At 41.8% G+C, this 21437-nt stretch overlaps 1 long non-coding RNA gene across 2 annotated transcripts; it reads right to left on the reverse strand.

Annotated features, from left to right (window-relative positions):
* Positions 1–2211: 2211 nt before the first annotated feature.
* LOC144262832 (uncharacterized) lies at positions 2212–21343 on the reverse strand. 2 transcript variants are annotated; one of them, XR_013345649.1, is made up of 3 exons: positions 21219–21343; positions 5293–5445; positions 2212–3158 (listed from the first exon to the last, which is right to left on the reverse strand). It is a non-coding gene; the product is annotated as an uncharacterized LOC144262832 (long non-coding RNA). The 2 variants fall into 2 exon arrangements; XR_013345650.1 differs by lacking the exon at positions 21219–21343 and adding an exon at positions 7790–8356.
* Between the last annotated feature and the right edge of the window lie 94 nt (positions 21344–21437).

Genomic DNA, 21437 nt, shown 5'->3' on the forward strand with positions numbered 1-21437 from the left:
CTACAAGCCGTCAGGAACACTATCCCCGATAATGTCACGGCTAACCTGGTGGCTGAACTTTGTGACTTTGTCCTTACCCATAACTATTTCACATTTGGGGACAATGTATACCTTCAGATCAGCGGCACTGCTATGGGTACCCGCATGGCCCCACAGTATGCCAACATTTTTATGGCTGATTTAGAACAACACTTCCTCAGCTCTCGTCCCCTAAAGCCCCTACTCTACTTGCGCTATATTGATGACATCTTCATCATCTGGACCCATGGAAAAGAAGCCCTTGAGGAATTCCACCATGATTTCAACAATTTCCATCCCACCATCAACCTCAGCCTGGTCCAGTCCACACAAGAGATCCACTTCCTGGACACTACAGTGCTAATAAACAATGGTCACATAAACACCACCCTATACCGGAAACCTACTGACCGCTATTCCTACCTGCATGCCTCCAGCTTTCACCCTGACCACACCACACGATCCATCGTCTACAGCCAAGCTCTGCGATACAACCGCATTTGCTCCAACCCCTCAGACAGAGACAAACACCTACAAGATCTCTGTCAAGCTTTCTTACAACTACAATACCCACCTGCGGAAGTAAAGAAACAGATTGACAGAGCCAGAAGAGTTCCCAGAAGTTACCTACTACAGGACAGGCCTAACAAAGAAAATAACAGAACGCCACTAGCCGTCACCTTCAGCCCCCAACTAAAACCCCTCCAACGCATTATTAAGGATCTACAACCTATCCTAAAGGATGACCCAACACTCTCACAAATCTTGGGAGACAGGCCAGTCCTTGCCTACAGACAGCCCCGCAACCTGAAGCAAATACTCACCAACAACCACATACCACACAACAGAACCACTAACCCAGGAACTTATCCTTGCAACAAAGCCCGTTGCCAATTGTGCCCACATATCTATTCAGGGGACACCATCACAGGGCCTAATAACATCAGCCACACTATCAGAGGCTCGTTCACCTGCACATCCACCAATGTGATTTATGCCATCATGTGCCAGCAATGCCCCTCTGCCATGTACATTGGTCAAACTGGACAGTCTCTACGTAAAAGAATAAATGGACACAAATCAGATGTCAAGAATTATAACATTCATAAACCAGTCGGAGAACACTTCAATCTCTCTGGTCACGCAATCACAGACATGAAGGTCGCTATCTTAAAACAAAAAAACTTCAAATCCAGACTCCAGCGAGAAACTGCTGAATTGGAATTCATTTGCAAATTGGATACTATTAATTTAGGCTTAAATAGAGACTGGGAGTGGCTAAGTCATTATGCAAGGTAGCCTATTTCCTCTTGTTTTTTCCTACCCCCCCCCCACTCCCAGATGTTCTGGTTTAACTTGGATTTAAACTTGGAGATTGGTCAGTTTGGACGAGCTATTACCAGCAGGAGAGTGAGTCTGTGTGTGTATGGGGGTGAGTTTTTGGAGGGGGGTGAGGGAGTGAGAGAACCTGGATTCATGCAGGAAATGGCCTAACTTCATTATCATGCACATTGTGTAAAGAGTTGTCACTTTGGATGGGCTATCACCAGCAGGAGAGTGAATTTGTGGGGGGGGGTGGAGGGTGAGAAAACCTGGATTTGTGCTGGAAATGGCCTAACCTGACGATTACTTTAGATAAGCTATTACCAGCAGGACAGTGGGGTGGGAGGAGGTATTGTTTCATATTCTCTGTGTATATATAAAGTCTGCTGCAGTTTCCACGGTATGCATCTGATGAAGTGAGCTGTAGCTCACGAAAGCTCATGCTCAAATAAATTGGTTAGTCTCTAAGGTGCCACAAGTACTCCTTTTCTTTTTGCGAATACAGACTAACACGGCTGTTACTCTGAAACCTCCAGATCTTAGTAGTTAAACATCTATTTGTACCCATAAATCACTTAGCCTAACTACTACTATTTTTATCCCAAATTCACTGCAGACAGAAAAATTTGGGCCTTATTATTTGTGGGTGCAAAACTGCATCAACCAAATCAGAGGCTGGATGAGGCCAGCTTGAATATCAGGCTCAATAGGTGGGACTTTTTAAAGTGCTCAGCACTGGCCTAACTTTGCTCTCACTGAAGTCAATGGGAAAACTCTCTCTGACTTCAGTGAGAGCAGAGAGAGGCCAACACTGAGAGCTTTAGAAAATCCCAATGTTACATTTTTGTTAAGACACTGATCATCTTTATGTCTTTTCTAATTGGATTATGTTTGTCGCTATTATCATAATTAAGTAGTTTATATTTTGATTTATTAACTAAAAAATCAAAAAGTTAACAACTCATCAGCCAAATAAGACCTGGAATTACATTCTTTTAGCACGACGGATTACCCTTTTAAATTCCTCAGAACATAGAGCAAACAATAGATCCAGTGGTGACCCACTGAATAACTCCACATATGTATGCAGAATGTCTGGATGTACTGTTTAGAAAAGTAGAACTTAATTTTGCAAGATCCTAAGACTATGGCTTTAAAGGTTTTAATACACGCAATCACTACAGAGATGGTAAAAAAAACATGCTGTAAATTAGGGATAGAGAAAATTGTGTTTTTTTAAAATTAACCACACAGCCTTGTTTTGTGTCAGGTGATGAATACAAATCAGGTGACGGGCCAGTGATGGCATGAGCTTTTCATCTCACAACAGGTCTTGCTAACATAATGTCTTGCGGAGAAACGGTATGCTTCAGCTAACAACAGGGATGCCAGAGTGTGGGAGGCAATCTGACCAACTATTGTACCAAGGCTTGTTCCCCAATTTCTTGATAGGCAGTTTGGCATTCCTTGTTTGTCGGTGTGACTTCCCCCACAGGTGCTGAAACTAGGGGTGCTGCCATACCCTATCTTGAAGTGGATTCCATTATATACACAGTTCACAGTTTGGTTCAATGGCTCTCAGCACCCCCACTATAAAAATTGTTCCAGCACCCCCGACTTCCCCCAAACATGTAAAATGCTGATCTCCATGTCATCCCTTTTTAAGTGATATGTGGATGCTACATATGTAGCCTAAGCTCTTCCTCGCTACAATAACATTGCTCATGGCTACTGCTCTTCTGGCAGGTTGGGTTAAGAAGGAGAGAGTGAAGAGTTGTGCAGTCTTATCACTGATGACAGGAGCAGGGTGCCAGGCTCTGAAAGAGAGACCACAAGGAACTGCAGTGCCAGTCATGCTGAGTTAGAGATATACACGTAAACTGCATTTAACCACTCCACTTAACTAAGCGTATGTCTGTCTACTAGAGCCAGGTAGACAGACTCATTCTAGTTTTGCTGGAGGTAGCATGCTAAAAATAGCAGTGTGGACATTGCTGTATGGGCAGTGACTTGGGTTAGCCACCTATGTCCAAGCCTGCCTGACCCCCTGGGTCCGAGCTTGGGTGGCTGGTCCGAGTTTGGGTGGCTAGCCCGAGCTCCCAGCCATGCGGCAATATCCACACTGCTATTTTTAGCGCACTAGCTAAAGTGATGTTTGCACAAGTCTGTCTACCCAAGCTGAGAGGCCCACTCCCAGCTTCACTGTAGACACAGGAGGACCCTGCAGGGCTGAAGCTTCCAGTTGTCTGAACCATGATTTTGCAGGTCCTTTGAGACTTTGAGATAAGTGGGGTTCACCTTTATAAAGTTTTGGTTTATTTTTCCAGTTCTGAATATTTAATGATATTGCCATACTTCAAAAAGGGGGTTATGTTTGTGTAAATTGATAGTCTTTCTACTCATTTTGAGTGGAATTCACCTCTGTGCGTGGATGCAGCGCTCCAAAGGCCTATCAATGTACTATTTAAGCCACAAAAAATTATGTTTATTCTCTACATAGAGGTGAATTTCACCAGTTCGTTGATCCTGGGAATGAGATTCATTGTATCCAGACACTTACAATCTGAATGGATTTGTATGTAAATCTAATCCATCTTGAAGATTGCCCTATCCCTTGGAAAATAAAATCTGTTCGATGAAGTGTAATCAAAATTCCAAAAAAGGGGTCTGGAGTAGTAATGATGAGGAGGAAGGATGTTTTATGGCCATGTAGAGATTATAACTGATTGCTGGAATCTAGACTAAATCAGTTCTACAGCTGAGAACTGACATGCATGCAGTTAGCAACAAAAACTGTGTCCTCTTTCACATTTGTATTTTCTATTACTGTACCATAAGTGGCAATAACTTCTCTGCCTTATAATGTATGTATAAGATGGCTGAGTTACTGTTGCTTTGGAAATCTAGCTATATAACCATACATACATGTATGTATAAAACTTTGTATTTAATTTCCTTATAAAACAGGGGGTGGATGTTGGGGAAGAAAAGAAAACAGAACTTTTAGCACACCTATTTCAATGTTCTCACGTTTGTGGGTTCACATACTTGATTATGTGATCATTGAAATAAGAACAGCTGTGTATTTCATTGCACAGACTTGGGATACTGTACAGCTTGAGCTAAGCATCAGCACATTGTTAATAAAACAGTAAAATATCATGTACTGGGCAAGCACAGTATGCAAGTTTTTACTCATTTCTAATCCAAATGTATTCAAACTTGGCACAGTACTCATTCTTCAGGGGACTATGAACGTGCCAAGTTTTGAATATTTCAAGCAAAACTATGTCTGTTTGAGTTCTCCAAGAGGGAAAAAAAGGGATAATATAGTGAAAAATAACATTTTAAAAACTGAAATGTAGCTGAATGGATTATCTTAAATCTTTTCTAAAAAATTTCTCCTGTAGGCTGAGAATAAACATAAATTTCAGCCCAAGGAATAGTTTATTCAAAAGCAGAAAGCTGACGCTCTCTCAGATCACGTCCTTGAGTCACTTATGTTCTCTTTCAGAAATGTTTGCACTTTAAAATCACTATTACGATCACTGTTAAAACTCTTTACAATGATGCTTTTTAATGTGTTGGCTGTTATAGTGCAAATTTGATGATGATCTCATTATTGTTGTTTATTGATACAATTATTATAACCCAGGATTGTACCCTGATTCAGCTAAGGACTTCAGCGTGTGTTTAACTTCAAGCATGTGCTTACTGATCATTGAAGTCAATGGGATTTCAGACTATGCCACAGTGCTTTCCCGATAGGGTTTTGGGGTGGTGCTTTTGTTTGTTAGTACCTTGATGAGGAAGGACTCTTAAAATTATTATTTTATTAAAATTTGCAAGCAGAATCTTAAAACAGAAGTGCCTTGTTAGGCAAAGATGTAGTACCATTACCATGATCCTGTAATTACACCAGTAGACTATGCATAATTGCCCCACTGTTACCTTGTGCTTCTCACATCTGTCTGACTGCGTTCTCTTGTTTTCCGTTTTATACTTGATTGTAAGCTCTCTGGGGCAGGCTCCATCTTTTCCTCACATGGTTGTCCGTACCAACCTCACTGGGTTTCTGATCCTGACCGAGGCCTCTAGGTATAACTGCAATTCAAATAAATAATAAAATACACAGAAAAATACCTTTGAACTTTTAACTCCCTCCCTACTCATTAAAATACTGGTGGAAAAAAAAACAATATAGAGAACACTGTGTTATAATATTCCCTATGTTCCTGGTTTAGAACAATTTTCGATCTAAACTTATTCCAAAATCAAATGTTTAAAGCTTAGATTGATTTTGATTTCCAACTCTTTTCTTGTTTGAAAGTGGACTGCTCACAGACAGCAACAGTACTCTGCAAGATAATGACAAAGTAGCCCTTTAAGTGGGACTCGCCATCGTTAGAAGAAACTATCACCTGATTCTTATTAATCCCATTGTGATTGGATTTTATACTGAGCTACTGAACAATAGGAGGAAAAAAATGTTTAGGGAATCAACTTACAAAATAATGTGAAGAAGTGATCTTAAGTCTGAGTGACAGTAAATCTGACCTGAAGACACTCCTGTATACAAAGTAAGTAATGGGTGTCTTTTGACAAGACAATGCTCTCAGTTTGCAGGTTACTTATCTCACGTCTCCAGTCTGTCCAGTAAAAGAGGGCCACCTGACTAGACCCACAGATGAATGCAGAATATCTGGACATACTGTTCTTAACCCATACATCCAGAACAATTCAAAGAGCTTTCCTGAAGTCAGCCAGAGTTTCAAAATGGGGTCTCTAATTTTGCACATGCAATTTTCCATTAAAATAATTTATTTATGCACGTAACAGATTATGCACTACCAACAATGTTCCTTATTGGAAAATCATGTGCAGTTTAATATGAACATGATAACTTTTCTCTATTTTTTAAACCATAGAACTATAGGTTAAATTAAGGTACAGAATGTATTCCTCCTCTATAGGATTTTATAGGATGGTTAACAAATCTGTGTTAAATTCTATAGGTTCATAAAGTAATTTGTATATTGGTTTCATCCCTACTATATTCTACAGAACTTTTCCACAAAGATGAGGAGGAAATTCAACCATTTGCATGTGCAAAATAAAGTGCACAGACTTGTGTGTGCAAATCATAGTGCTCACAGAATTGTATGTTGGAGGCTGGCCTAATGTTCCTTTGAAAATTTGAACTGGTATAAATAGAATCACCATAGGCACCTCCGGACTTGAAGGTTACAGTTATTTTGTGCCATCAACCCAATTCAGTAGTGTTTTTATGGAAACAATGTAAATAATTATGTACACTACTGAAATTAAAGGGTAAATTTAGGTAAGGAAAATGTCCTAATCTGAGTTGGAATTTGACCAGGATTTGAAAGGAACTGAAGTGAATGTTTTATTTCAAATGCTGGTTTAAGCTCTATTTTATTCTGCAAAGGTCTCATATTCCACAATGGCCTTTTGCGGTAAATTATTAAACATTTTAAAGTGACATAGACTATGGAAACAACAAAAGATGTACTAAGGTCTTTGTGCTGCAAGCTGCATATTGTACCTTGTATTAAATTAGTCATACAGCATTTGGTTTCTTCTAACTTTAAAAGGTGGGAAACTTGCTCAGTGAAAAAGCACAACTGACTGCTAGGAGCAGTTAATAAACCCAAGCTCAAAGGAAATACCTGATGTTTACTAACAGTAACAACAATTCTTTCTCCATGTGCCACTTCCACAGATGCAATCAGAAAATGTTCTCTGAGCTAACAAGTCCTTGGTCAATAGGAGAAGGGTATTAATATCAGATGTTTCTGTAACGGGTCCTAAACTCTGGAACTCAAATCCACAGATACTCACTTTGATCCCACAGAACTCTGATTTGCTGACCATCATGATGTAAGGGTCTAAATGAACTGAATGAATTCTCCCCTGACAGCTAGCTGGGAGGGGGTGAGACTTCTGGAGCAAACTTTATTTGCATGAACACACCTACTCTGCTTAGATATCCCACAGATAGAGCGCTGTTGCTCAAAATGATCAACTATGGCTTGTGTTGGGTTACAAATCACTTTAGTACTAAATGCAGGGATAGTGAAATGCTGTTACCAATATTGTTGGCATTATTTATGAATACTGGGAAGCAGGACTGTGCTTAACCTGTCCCAAATGAGGGGGTCACCATCAGCTGAAAGGGTTGAATGCCACAGCTCTGTGAAAGTAAGGCAGGTAGGGACAGGTATCCTAGACAGGAGATATGGACTCTCCCCCAAGGATTCTCCCTGGACTGGTTTAATCTATTCTTCTCCCCCCTCCCCCTTGTTCAAATAAATAGCTAAATAGGCTTCATTATGAGCCTCTTTGTTATTTTAAATGCTCAGTCAGAGCTGAAATCAGTTGTGGTAGGACTGTGTTTCTGCCCTGCCTGCTAAGAGCTAAAACTCACCGAGAGCTGAAATCACTTGAGATATGGCAGTGTTTCTGCTCAGCCTGTAAAAAGCTGAAAATTACTAAGAGACTGATGTGCAGAGGTCACAGCAGAGAGGCAGGTGACTGACAGTCAGCCGGCGAAGGAGTGGCTGGTGTGGCAGAGAGGTGCAGCAAGAGGGCAGCTGGTGGAGAGGTGCAGTGAGCAGGCATTCTGTAAATATCAGATAGAAGCTGATCCTGAAATACTTACACACATGCTTAAACTTTACATGAGTGGTCCCACTGAAGTCATCTAAATTATTCTTATTATGATTGCAAATGCACTCTGTTGTTTTCCCAAAGGTGAATCTATTTATTTTGATTTATTTTAAAAACATCTTATGGGACTCCTCATTGTATGAAATTAAATGTGTGTAAAAGTTTGTAATACCAGGGCCAGACTTTTCCTGAAGTCATCAGCTGCGGGCGAAGGGACAGTCTTGGGAGCAGTCAGCTGCCTTAACCATAAGATCAGGAGTGGCCAACCTGTGGCTCCGGAGCCACATGCGGCTCTTCAGACGTTAATATCCGGCTCCTTGTAAAGGCACCGACTCCTGGGCTGGAACTACAGGCGCCAACTTCCCAATGTGCCGGGGGTGCGCATTGCTCAACCGCTGGCTCTGCCACAGGCCCTGCCCCCACTCCACCCCTTCCCGCCCCCTCCCCTGAGCCTGCCGTGCCCTTGTTCCCTCCCCTCTCCCTCCCCCAGGCTTCTGCACACCATGAAACAGCTGATTGGGAGATGTGGGGAGGGAGGGGGAGGCGCTGGTCGGCGGGCGGGAGGCGCTGGGAGCAGGTGGCGGGGAGCTAATGGGGGGCTACTGATGTATTACTGTGGCTCTTTGGCAATGTACACTGGTAAATTCTGGCTCCTTCTCAGGCTCATGTTGGCCACCCCTGCAATAAGATCATTCTTTCTCTTCCTGCAGTTTCCAGCCTCATTCACTACACACATTCTAACTTCTGTAACAAACAAAACAGGGGTCCTTCAGACAACTGTCTTCTTCACTACACAACCCTGATTCATCCCCAGAGCAGGGGCCTATCCTTTGCACTGACTGAACCAGGGGTCCTGTGAAAAAAATTGTATGTGATCATGGAAAGACCATCTCATAGTTCACACACATAATGGAGACAACTTGAGGTTACACATGCAGCCTTAAATCTTAATTTCCTAACTTCTGAGTACTTGACTTCGTAACCTTAATAATGTTCTTTTAACATACAGTATTTTTTGTGTGTAACTTCCTTGACTTTTTTCAAAATATCAAACTGAAAAAATAAAAATCCAACAAGTGGGGACCATATCAACATCCACATGCATCATCAGCTAGGGAGGTAGCTCCACTACACAGACCTCTGCCACTTGAGTTTACAGAGTAACCCATAGCATCAGTAGTGGGCTGTTACCCTCCGCGTAGCCCTGCACTGGACAGGAATGAGACACACACTTTGCCCCGAGGGGTTACAGAATTTGCTGGCAGCAGAGGAATGGTCAGTCTCTGGAATCTTGGGTTCCAATCCAGGAGGGAAGTGTGTTCTAGAGCAGGGTTCTCTTTTTCTCTTTGAGGCCCCCCTCACCATGCTATAAAAACTCCAGGGCCCAGTGGGGGGAGCAGGGCCTCTGGGCAGGGGCCTCGTGCATAGGCATAGTTTGACTTCTAGTTTGGGGGTGCTGGGGCCAGCAGGGCTCAAGCCACCTCCATATGGTAGGGTCTGGGGAGGGAGTGCCTCCTCCACCCCCTGACTCACTTCAGCAGGCCACTGAGCCTGTCTGGGTAAGTTGGGGGCATGCAACCAAAAATTATAACTCAAAGGTGCGGGGCTTAGCTCAAAAAGTTTGAAAACAGTTAGGGTGCAGGGAGGGGGTAACTGGGGCTCTGTGCAGACAGGGGGTAGCTCAAGGTGCAGGGAGGGGGTAACTGGGGCTGTGTGCACACGGGGTGGCTGTGGGTGCTTGGAGGGGGTGGCTAGGGGTTGTTTGCTGGGAGGACTCTCCTGCAATCCCTGTTCCCCAAGGGCTCTGCCAGCTATGGAGCAGGGTCTCCCCACCCAGGGGCCTCTTACCAGCTGCCTCTGGGGGAGCAAAGGGGGCTGGGAGCTGAGGAACAGCTTCAATGTGGGTCACCAGCAGGAGAGAAGGGAACGCTGCTGCTGCCTGCTGCACGGCACCAGCCAGAGCAGCAGCTGCCCCGCATGGCCCGGATCCCGCTTCCCACCTCCGACCTGGCCAGCGGGTGGGGAGAGGAGATGGGGGAGGTGTGGACCTGCCCCCGGGACTGCTAAGCTTTTGCACTGCAGTTTTGAGGGGAATTCCCTCCATGTCCCCAACTCTGCTCAGGGCTTCTGCCCCACAGGGAGCACCAGAGCTTGGGGATTCAGCCCCGTGCCTCCTGGCTTCAGCCACACGGGGAGCACCAGGAGGGGCGCTGGGGATCAGGGCTTCAGCCTCGCAAGGGATTCCAGGGATTGGGGCTTCTGCCCTGCGCCTCCCAGCTTCAGCCCGGCAGGGAGCACCAGGGATCAGGGATTCAGGCCCACGCCGCCCAGCATACTCCAGGGAGCTGAAGCCCCGATCCCTGGTGCCCCCTGCCGGGCTGAAGCTGGGAGGCGTGGGCCTGAATCCCTGATGCTCCCTGCCGGGCTGAACACAATTGTTTATACATTTCTACATTCAAAATACCAAAATCATAAGTATATACAATCATATTTTTTCCAGTTCACAGTTTCTTCAGAGTAGATTTGTCATCATCTCCAAAAAGGAACACACTTGCTCCTAAAGACCTACTTTTTTGCATTATTTATTCACTTTCTATTTCCAGTAGGGAAGAGCTCCTGAAGCTCTATTTGACCTATGCATTTATCTGACCATTCTAATCACAATGTGCTAATGCTGCTGTTAGTGTTAAATAATTATTTCAATGCACGTCCCCAGCCCCCCACACTGGCGCTCCCCATGTGGCTGAAGCCATATACAGAATGTAAGAGAGAAGTATTTATTGTCCATAATTCTTTTAAACCATTTTATAAAATTCCATACCAGGGATATACATTTTTATTAAATCCTATAGAATTTTTTTCTGCAAAGGTGTGAAAATGAAGATAGTTTAAAGGAAATTTCTACCTAAACTAGTGTACATAGTTATTTCTTTAAAAATCCCAAGCAACATTTTAAAAAATGAACTAGTCTGTAAATCTCATGTTTCAGCTGTGCTTCTGATAGGTTTATTGTGGCTGCTTTTTTCATGCTAAAACGAAAGAGGAAAGTGAGTGGGACAGAAAGACAAATCATCCAGGTTAAGAACCAGTGAAGAAGCAGGCCTAAAAATAACAGGTAAATTTCATTATGCATAATTGCAGCTTTGCCACATTGTCATGAACATTTACCAGCACAGGTACTATATTTACTAGCCCACACGTAACCAGAATTAAGATAATGAAGAAGTTCACTTACCTGTCCAAAAAACTACTTCCTCTGGGCAAGGAAGATTTTGTAAGGCACCCCTCCTATTTAGTAGCAACCTCGGCACCCCTTCCAACCTTGATATCTATGGCTCCAGGTGAAATTTTTTGTATCAGATAATATATAAAAATATGGTTGTATCACATTCTCATTTTATGGAAGATGACATGAGGAAGTCTGTGGAGTCACCTTTTTACCGTTCATTTCCCAACCTAATACTAAAATTAAAGGACTGTGGAGTTCAAAGTGGATTCACTAGTTTGTAACAAGAGCTACATGCAAACAATACTTAATAGTAAATCAGATTTCATTAATTTTGTACTTCACTTCTTTAATAAGAAGGGAAAACAAAAATGTTCTTAGTAAAACACTGTTTTTGTATTTGATGCTACAGTGATTAAATCTGTTTTAAACACAAAGAACCAGAGTTGTAATGCTTGCTGATGTTGGTACAATGCCCCAGAGGGGAACAAAAATGCATTTTTCCTAACTTGATTTTGAAACATTACTATGACACTAAATTACTCCAAATCTAAGTTGGATCAGTGTGGTTAGTCCAAAGTATACCACGTTTCACTGAATGTACAATACCTTTATCTGACTCCAGTTAACAGTGTTCTCTATAATATGGCTCTCAGTATCAATCTAAACTATACTGACATTGTTTTTGATTCTGAACGAAATTACTATTTATACAAAACATAATTTATTCACCTTAAAAGAAGATTAGTTCCACAATTAAAACAGATACTAATTTAAACCTCACAGCAGCCTATTACCTTTTCAATTATCTTTGTTTATAGGCACTGCTAAATCACCAATAAAGGAGACAAACATTTTTATAATAATTCTACTACCCATCAGATCACAAACTTTCAAATTATGAATAAAATTATTATATTAACCTGGTACAAGGGATTTTTTAAACTTCAATTTTCTTTCTTCTAAGTTCCCTAATGCTATTTTAAGATCACTGCAGATGCATGGATAAAGTTATGACAAATATTCGCAGAGCAAAGAAACTTTGTATGCTAAAAAATGGATTTCCGAAATAAGCAACACTGATTGTTGTGCTTTTCTACAGTGTGCCAGGGTAAATTACACACTATTTGTGCTCTGGTTTTAATACAATAAGTAAATTGTTCTAACTGATCACTCATACAGCAAAGCTAAACTACTGTAAGGTTGATGGTAGACCCAAACTGCTTTGTGAATGTGAAATTAATGTTCATCTGATAGCATTTGAACAAACTGAATATTTATATTTGTCATGGAAAGTATTTGCCTTTATTCAGAAAGATACAATACATGTTATTTCAGCTGCTCTATAAAAAATATAAAGTCACCTTCCACAGGGGCAAGCAACCCTTTTGTCTTTACTGTGCACCTGATCACTGCTATCTCGGAAAGGAAGATTCTATACCTAAGTCCCAGGGAGGTACCTTTTCTGTTAAAGTCCTTCATTAGCGTTCTACAAGGTTTCTTTTATGGGTTATTTAGATATAGGGGTATACACAAAGTAAATGTTTGCTGGTGCATTATAACAGGATACAGATAAGTGAAAACAATGCAATGCAGTTAGACAGGCTGAACTGCAGGGTTTCAATGCATGGATGAGACAATGGTGCAGGGAGGAGGGGTTTAGATTTATTAGGAACTGGGGAAACTTTTGGGAAAGGGGTACCCTATACAGGAAGGATGGGTTCCACCTAAACACAAATGGAACCAGATTGCTGGCACTTAAAATTAAAAAGGTCACTGAGCACTTTTTAAACAAAGGGCTAGGAGAAAGCCGACAGGTGCGGAGGAGCACATAGTTCAGACAGAGACATCCCTTAGGGGAGGATCTATTAACAGAGGTTCTCTATGTCCTATTAAGGAGGAGAGGATGGAAGATGATAAAATACAGATAGGATCTGATGAGAAACAGTCAAATGAAAAAAAGTCCCATTCAATTACATCATGTAATGGCAGATAGCTAAAAAGTGACAAGTTTTTAAAGTGCTTGTATACCAATGCCAGAAGTCTAAATAATAAGGTGACTGAACTAGAGGTCCTCATATTAAATGAGGATATTGATAATAATAGGCATCACAGAAAATTGGTGGAATGAGGATAATCAATGGGACACAGTAATACCAAGGTACAAAATATATTGGAAGGACAGAACAGGTTGTACTGGTGGGGGAGTGTGACTATATGTGAAAGAAAGCGTAGAATCAAATGAAATAAAAGTCTTACATGAACCACACTGTACCATAGAATCTCTACGGATAGTAATATCATGCTCTAATAATAAGAATATAGCAGTAGGGATATATTACCGACCACCTGACCAGGATGGTGACAGTGACTGTGAAATGCTCACGGAGATTAGAGAGGCTATTAAAATAAAAAAAAAACCTCAATAATCATGGGGGATTTCAACTATCCCCATATTGACTGGGTACACGTCCTCTCAGGACGGAATGCAGATATAAAGTTTCTTGACACCTTAAATGATTGCTTCTTGGAGAAGCTAGTCCCGGAACCCACAAGAGGAGAGGTAATTCTTGATTTGGTCCTAAATGGAGCACGGGATCTGGTCCAAGAGGTGAACATAACTGGACCGCTTGGTAATAGTGACCATAATATAATTAAATTTAACATCCCTGTGGCGGGGAAAACACTGCAGCAGCCCAACACTGTAGCATTTAATTTCAGAAAGAGGGACTACACAAAAATTAGGAAGTTAGTTAAACAGAAATTAAGAGGTATAGTGCCAAAAGTGAAATCACTGCAAGCTGCATGGAAACTTTGTAAAGACACCACAGTAGAGACTCAACTTAAATGTATATCCCAAATTAAAAAACATAGTAAAAGAAGAAAAAAAAGAGTCACCACGGCTAAACAACAAAGTTAAAGAAGCAGTGAGAAGCTGTCAAAGTTCCTTCCCCACTCTGAACTCTAGGGTACAGATGTGGGGACCTGCACGAAAACCTCCTAAGCTTACTTTTACCAGCTTAGGTTAAAACTTCCCCAAGGTACAAACTATTTTACCCTTTCCCTTGGACTTCCACTGCCACCACCAAACATTTATCTGGGTTTATTTTTATTAGGAAAGCGTCGTTTGGAAACGTCTTTCCCCCAAAAATCCTCCCAACCCTTGCACCCCACTTCCTGAGGAAGGTTTGGTAAAAATCCTCACCAATTTGCATAGGTGACCACAGACCCAAACCCTTGGATCTTAGAACAATGAAAAAAGCATTCAGTTCTTGAAAAGAAACATTTTAATAGAAGAAACAGTAAAAAGAATCACCTCTGTAAAATCAGGGTGGTAAATACCTTACGGGGTAATTAGATTCAAAACATAGAGAATCCCTCTAGGCAAAACCTTAAGTTACAAAAAAGACAAACAGACAGGAATATTCATTCTATTCAGCACAGCTATTTTCTCAGCCATTTAAAGAAATCATAATCTAACACATACCTAGCTAGATTACTTACTAAATTCTAAGACTCCATTCCTGTTCTGTCCCCGGCAAAAGCATCACACAGACAGACACAGACCCTTTGTTTTTCTCCCTCCTCCCAGCTTTTGAAAGTATCTTGTCTCCTCATTGGTCATTTTGGTCAGGTGCTAGCGAGGTTACCTTTAGCTTCTTAACCCTTTACAGCTGAAAGGATTTTTCCTCTGGCCAGAAGGGATTTTAAAGGTGATTACCCTTCCCTTTATATTTATGACAGAGGCAAAAGTGGAAGTTAAATCCTAGTGAGGAAAACAGAAAGGAACAAACTCTGGCAAATGAAGTGTAAAAATATAATTAGGAAGGCCAAAAAAAGAATCTGAAGAACAGCTAGCTAAAGACTCAATAAAATAGCAAAAAAATTGAAGTAGGAAGCCTGCTAAATAACCAGTGGGGCCACTGGACGATCATGATGCTAAAGGAGCTCAAGGCTGATAAGGCCATTGCGGAGAAACTAAATGAATTCTTTGCATCGGTCTTCATGGCTGAGGATGTGAGGGAGATTCCCAAACCTGTGCCATTCTTTTTAGGTGACAAATCTGTAAAGAACAAAATCGTCAGACACATAGATTAACATAATTTGTTGGGGAAGAGTGTTGGATCATATTAAAGAAGTTCTGTATTAAAATCACAAATGAGTTTGATTCCCCAGAGTTTAAATTCCAGGGTATTACTAATTAAGAGGTCTCTTGGTTTTTGGTACTGTTTCTCTCCCTCTATGTGTGAAACTTGCAAGCTGCTAACTGTGTTAGTACATTCTAAGACAGAGTCTGTTCTCAAAGCAATTCACAGAGAGAGAGACTCAAAACAATACTCTAACAACAGAAACAGCACCCAGAGACTCCCCACCCTTTTGTTGTATTAACAATTGTGATTAAAATAGAGATAGAGGATGTATGTGGATGGATGCTTGGTGTGGATAATAACTGAATGATCAGGGAGGTGCCAGCCTAAGAATCCAGTGTCCATCGGCTGAAGAAGGCGTCAAGTGGAAATAACCAGAGGACCCCCCGGAGGGCAGACTGGAATCCACCCAACAGCCTCAAGAATGGGAGAACCAAAGAACAAGATAACATCTTGGAGCCGTCAGGAATGTGCTATCTGCTGATTGATTCAGCAACAGCATGAAGCAGCAATTCCCATAGACTGGCATAGGAAGAAATTCCTATAAAAATAGACTCTAAAAAATGAGAACTTTGGGGGGTCTGATTCTGCAAACCAACTTCCAGGAGCATCAGATGAGCATCTGACAAGGCCCTGCTCCCTCCTCATGTCCAGGCCACCTTGCCAGTGGCTTGGCATGAGCAACTCTAAGGCTGGTAACTATGATAACAACCTTGCAGAACCTGTGTGTGTGTGTGTGTTTGTATGAATGAATGTGTGAATAAATATGAGATTGAATGGAATGTTATAACTATAACTAACTGCTTACTATGATTCTTTCTGTATTCACAATAAATGTGGTATTTTGCCTTTTTTCCCTTTAATAAGATCCTGCTGGTTTTTATTTTATTGGTACAACAGAGTCAGCATGGTTTTTGTAAAGGGAAATCACGCCTCACCAATCTATTAGAGTTCTTTGAGGGGGTCAACAAGCATCTGGACAAGGGGGATCCAATGGATATAGTGTTCTTAGATTTTCTGAAAGCCTTTGACAAGGTTCCTCACCAAAGGCTCTTACACAAAGTAAGCTGTCATGGGGCAACAGGGAAGGTCCTCTTGTGAATTGGTAACTGGTTAAAAGATAGGAAACAAAAGTTAGGAATAAATAGTCAGTTTTCAGAATGGAGACAGGTAAATAGTGGTGTCCCTCAAGGGTCTGTACTGGACCAGTCTATTCAACATATTCATAAATGATCTGGAAAACGGGGTAAACAGTGAGGTGGCAAAATTTGCAGATGATACAAAACTCAAGATAATTAAGTCCCATGCAGACTGCGAAGAGCTACAAAAAGATCTCTCAAAACTGGGTGACTGGGCAACAAAATGGCACATGAAATTCAATGTTGATAAATGCAAAGTAATGCACTTTGGAAAACATAATCCCAACTATACATATAAAATGATGGGGTCTAAATTAGCTGTTACCATCAAGAAAGATCTTGGGGTCATTGTGGATAGTTCTCTGAAAACATCCACTCAATATGCAGCAGCAGTCAAAAAAGGAAACAGAATGTTGGGAATCTTTAAGAAAAGGATAGCTAAGAAGACAGAAAATATCATATTGCCTCTATATAAATCCATGATACCCCCACATCTTGAATACTGCGTGCAGATGTGATTGGCCCATCTCAAAAAAAGATATACTGGAATTGGAAAAGGTTCAGAAAAGGGCAACAAAAATTATTAGGGGTATGGAACGGCTTCCGTATGAGGAGAGATTAATAAGACTGGGACTTTTCAGCTTGGAAAAGAGATGACTAAGGGGGGATATAATAGAGGTCTATAAAATCATGATTGGCGTGGAGAAAGTAAAGAAGGAAGTGTTATTTATTCCTCCTCATAACACAAGAACTAGGGGTCACCAAATGAAAGTAGTAGGTAGCAGGTTTAAAACAAACAAAAGGAAGTATTTCTTCACACAACACACTGTCAACCTGTGGAACTCCTTGCCAGGGGATGTTTTGAAGGCCAAGATTATAACAGGGTTCAAAAAAGAACTAGATGAATTCATGGAGGATAGGTCCATCAATGGTTATTAGACAAGATGGGCAGGGATAGTGTCCATAGCCTCTGTTTTCCAAAAGCTGGGAATGAACGACAGGGAATGGATCACTTGATGATTACCTGTTCTGTTCATTTCCTCTGAGCACCTGGCATTGGCCACTGTCGGAAGAGAGGATACAGGGCTAGATGGACGTCTGGTCTTACCCCGTATGGCCATTCTTATGTTCAACTAACGTTCCATTAGTTTTATGAAGTCTAAACACCAAATATGCTCTTTTACCTTCAACAACCACTTTGATCTATACCAATACACAAGTGAATTGGCCTGAATGCACTCTGGCATGACTCTCATCTGCCAGCGTCACAAATTATATACAGTAACCCATGGATTACCACACTTACCTCAATAGAGCCAGTAACGACCTCAGACACACCAAAAAAATCTTATCTATAGACACCTGTTATTCTCAGATACCACAGAATATATTGAGAGGAGAAAGTCCTGGATATACACCTTAAGATAAAATTGCCTCACCAAACAAGGACGCCTCACCAAAGAAACAGATTACGTAATGGAATGGGTCACAAATACCCAGAGAGAAACTCCTTCAATATAGACATGCCCCCCTGCCAAAAAAAAAAAACAAAACAAACCACTGACCGCACAGCCTTAGTTTCATCGACCCCACTCGGGAACCCATACAGGGTATCATCACACAATCACAATCCATACTTGATGGGGACCACATCCTGAAAGAAATCTTTCCCAAACCTCCTCTTCTGGCCTTCAAACAACCCCCCAATCTCATAATCAGAAAAAGCTCTTCACAGAGCAGGACACCCTAACTCAAAGCAGCACCAGATGCTGCTGTAACAGATGCAAAACTTGCAGACATATCTCCACCGCTAAGATGATCAATACCCCTCATAACACACCTTTCAAGATCCAGGAGTCCTATCCATGCCTATCACAACATGTGGTGTACTCATCCAGAACATCAAATGCCCCAACAACTATGTGGGTGAAACCAGACAATCACTATGCTGTCAAATGAACTCAGACAGAAAAATGATGAGACAAAATTACTCTATCACCTGTTGGCAAACAGCTCTGTGAAGCTCAAAAGTTCGTCTCTTCCAACAGAAGTTGATCAAATAAATATTACCTCCCCCTTCCCTCTCTCATATCTAGGGACCAACATAACTACAACAACACTGTAAACAGAAACCAATGGCAGTTGAGAATACTCAGAACCTGGCACAGTACAGCCTGAAGGAACTGTTTAGGAGCCAGCAGAGAGCGAACAAGTTAATTAAGAAGCCCCAGTTCCTCCAACACTGATTACTTTCATACAGTGGTGTAAGTGTACAGTGGTTCTACAACAAATGGAGTTAAATTTAAAAGCACAAATCCTGCCGTGAAGGTCTTAAAATCTAACAACACAAGAAAGAATCAACATGATATAAACATTAAACTCAACACAGAAGTTTCATACCTTTTATGAATTTATACCAAAATTTATAAAATTTTGTGGAACAGTTGGATTTCTAAAGATTTTGTGGAGAAACAAGGGGCATGAAAACAGTAACTAACTGACAGGCAGGTGGGGGGAGCACGGCAGAAGGTGCATGAAATTATGACTAAATGAAGGAGTGACAAAGCATTAATGATACTGATGTATACCTGGAGAAATAATGTAAATACCATGTAAAGTACTAACTCTTGAAGCAGCACAGAAAATCAACAGATTTTGTAATTATAATAATGGCCATTTTACCCCTAGATATCAAAATATAAAGCCTCAACACCTGTAGGGAAAGTATTCCTTTTTTATAGATGGAATAGACTCAGAAAGGTTAAAGCTCTGATCATACAAACACACACATGCTTAACTTCAAGTAAGTGAACAGTCCTGTCTTCAACGGGACTCTTCACGTGCTTAAATGTAAGCATGTACATAAGAATATGTGGGATTGGGGATTTACTCATTTGCCCAAGGTCACAGCAACAAGTCAGTGATGGACCGAAGTGTCCTGACACCCAAATCTCTGCTCTATGAAAACATATGAAAATATAACATCTCTCATATGGAAAAAAGACAAAATCAGTAAGAAACAGACATGCTAGATCTAATGTTTTTTGACCCTCTTCGCAGATCTGTTCTGAAGACTGATTGATTGCTTTATCTGGTGATGTGTTTTGGATAGATTTCATTTTGAATCAGACTGATTTATGTGCACTAAGAAATAGGCACAGCATTAAAATATTTAAAAATAAACATCTATTTTCCTGACTTCTCTCATGATTTAGATTATCCAAAACCAGATTCCCAAGACTTTCTCCAAAAATTTAATTGTAGAGATTTTAGTGCTCACATTTCTCAGAGTACCCATTTCATCCCATTTTAAGATTCAAACATGCTATGATATCTTCTCATGGCTATCTTGGAATTGTTCAGGTTGTTTCCTGAGGTGAGAGAGAAAACTCATTTGCAGATATGAAAGGGGAATATATTCTTGGAACTATGATTTTCTAGGATACAACCTGAAGCTATTGTTAGCAGTTTTCCAAACTACAGAACTGTTACATGCCATAACACTTCTGCAAATCCTTTATCATTTCGGGGCTTTATTAATTTATAATTAAATTAGAGGACAATGAGTGCCTCTTGATACTGCCCTATCTCCTCCTCTTCTTAGGACCTACTAAATGCAAACACCAAACCAAACCCCCAAAAAACAAACAATAGAAATGCTGAAAACATAATTAGTATAGTAGCATTGGAAAAGTAATTATTATTCCTAAAACAGAACACTGTTTAAAAAGTTAATCCACTGCTTTGCAGATATGAAAACAGATAGACTTGGTATCAGAGGGGTAGCCAGTGTTACTCTGTATCCACAAAAAACCGATGAAGTGAGCTGTAGCTCAGGAAAGTTTATGCTCAAATAAATTAGTTAGTCTCTAAGATGCCACAAGTACTCCTTTTCTAAAAACAAGGAGTCTGGTGGCACCTTCAAGTCTTCAGATTTAAGAAGTGGGTTTTTTACCCATGAAAGCTTATGCCCAAATAAATCTGTTAGTCTTTAAGGTGCCAGACTAGGGTGGGGAGAATCTGCTTTTATTGGTAAATCTCAGTAAATATTGATTTCACCGTACACACAACCCAACTACAGAATATTTCCATTGATAATAACAAATATTTATGGATCAGCAAAGTAAGAGAAAACGTACTGAGAACGTAGTTTGATTTAAGGATATTTACTTTGTATATTTTAACATGACATTGACAATATATGTTTTAATGGTTATGAAGTTTTAATGTTTTGAATCTCAGTAAGTCCGGTCATTAAACAACTATTGTGGGGACGCGCCTCCCCTCCCCCTACAAGGGTGCGGAGTCACGGACCGCGCAGCTACGACGGACACACCAGCCCGTTCAGACCCGCGCGCGCTGCCTGAGCGGGCCGCACGCCCCGCAGCCAGAGGTGACGCCGGGCCTCGGCAGGGCGGCGCACGATGCTCTAAGGGGCGTGGCCCTCGGGGGCGCCGCCTGGGCGCCGCTCAGCGCGTGGGGGCTGCAGCCCGACCCCGCCACGACCCCCACCCTCCACGTTCCTGTTACCGCGTGCTAGCACGCTGACTCTGCGCGCGGGGGACTCCCGCCCCGCGACGTGGTGGGGGAAGGGAGGGGCAGCTACGTCTGCGCTGGGGTGGGGCGTGGCTCGCACATTGAACACGAAGGCGCGCTGAACCCCTCCCTGTAAACCTGGCGACGGGGCCGCGCTTCTCCGAAGGGCGCGCGTCACAGGGCTGAGAGGAGCAAACCCTTTTAAAATGGGCCGGGGCGGGGGACACTCCTGGCCCCCGCCCCCACTGAGCGGCCGTTTCGGTTTGTCCTCCCTTCCGGCTCTCGCCGCAGGGAATTCTGGGAGTTGTAGTTTATACGCCCTTCAGGCACAGGGCCGGTGACAGAGCTGCGCGCTGG

The sequence above is a fragment of the Eretmochelys imbricata genome, chromosome 3 (genome assembly GCF_965152235.1).
Source record: "Eretmochelys imbricata isolate rEreImb1 chromosome 3, rEreImb1.hap1, whole genome shotgun sequence".
Classification (NCBI taxonomy): Eukaryota; Metazoa; Chordata; order Testudines; family Cheloniidae; genus Eretmochelys; species Eretmochelys imbricata.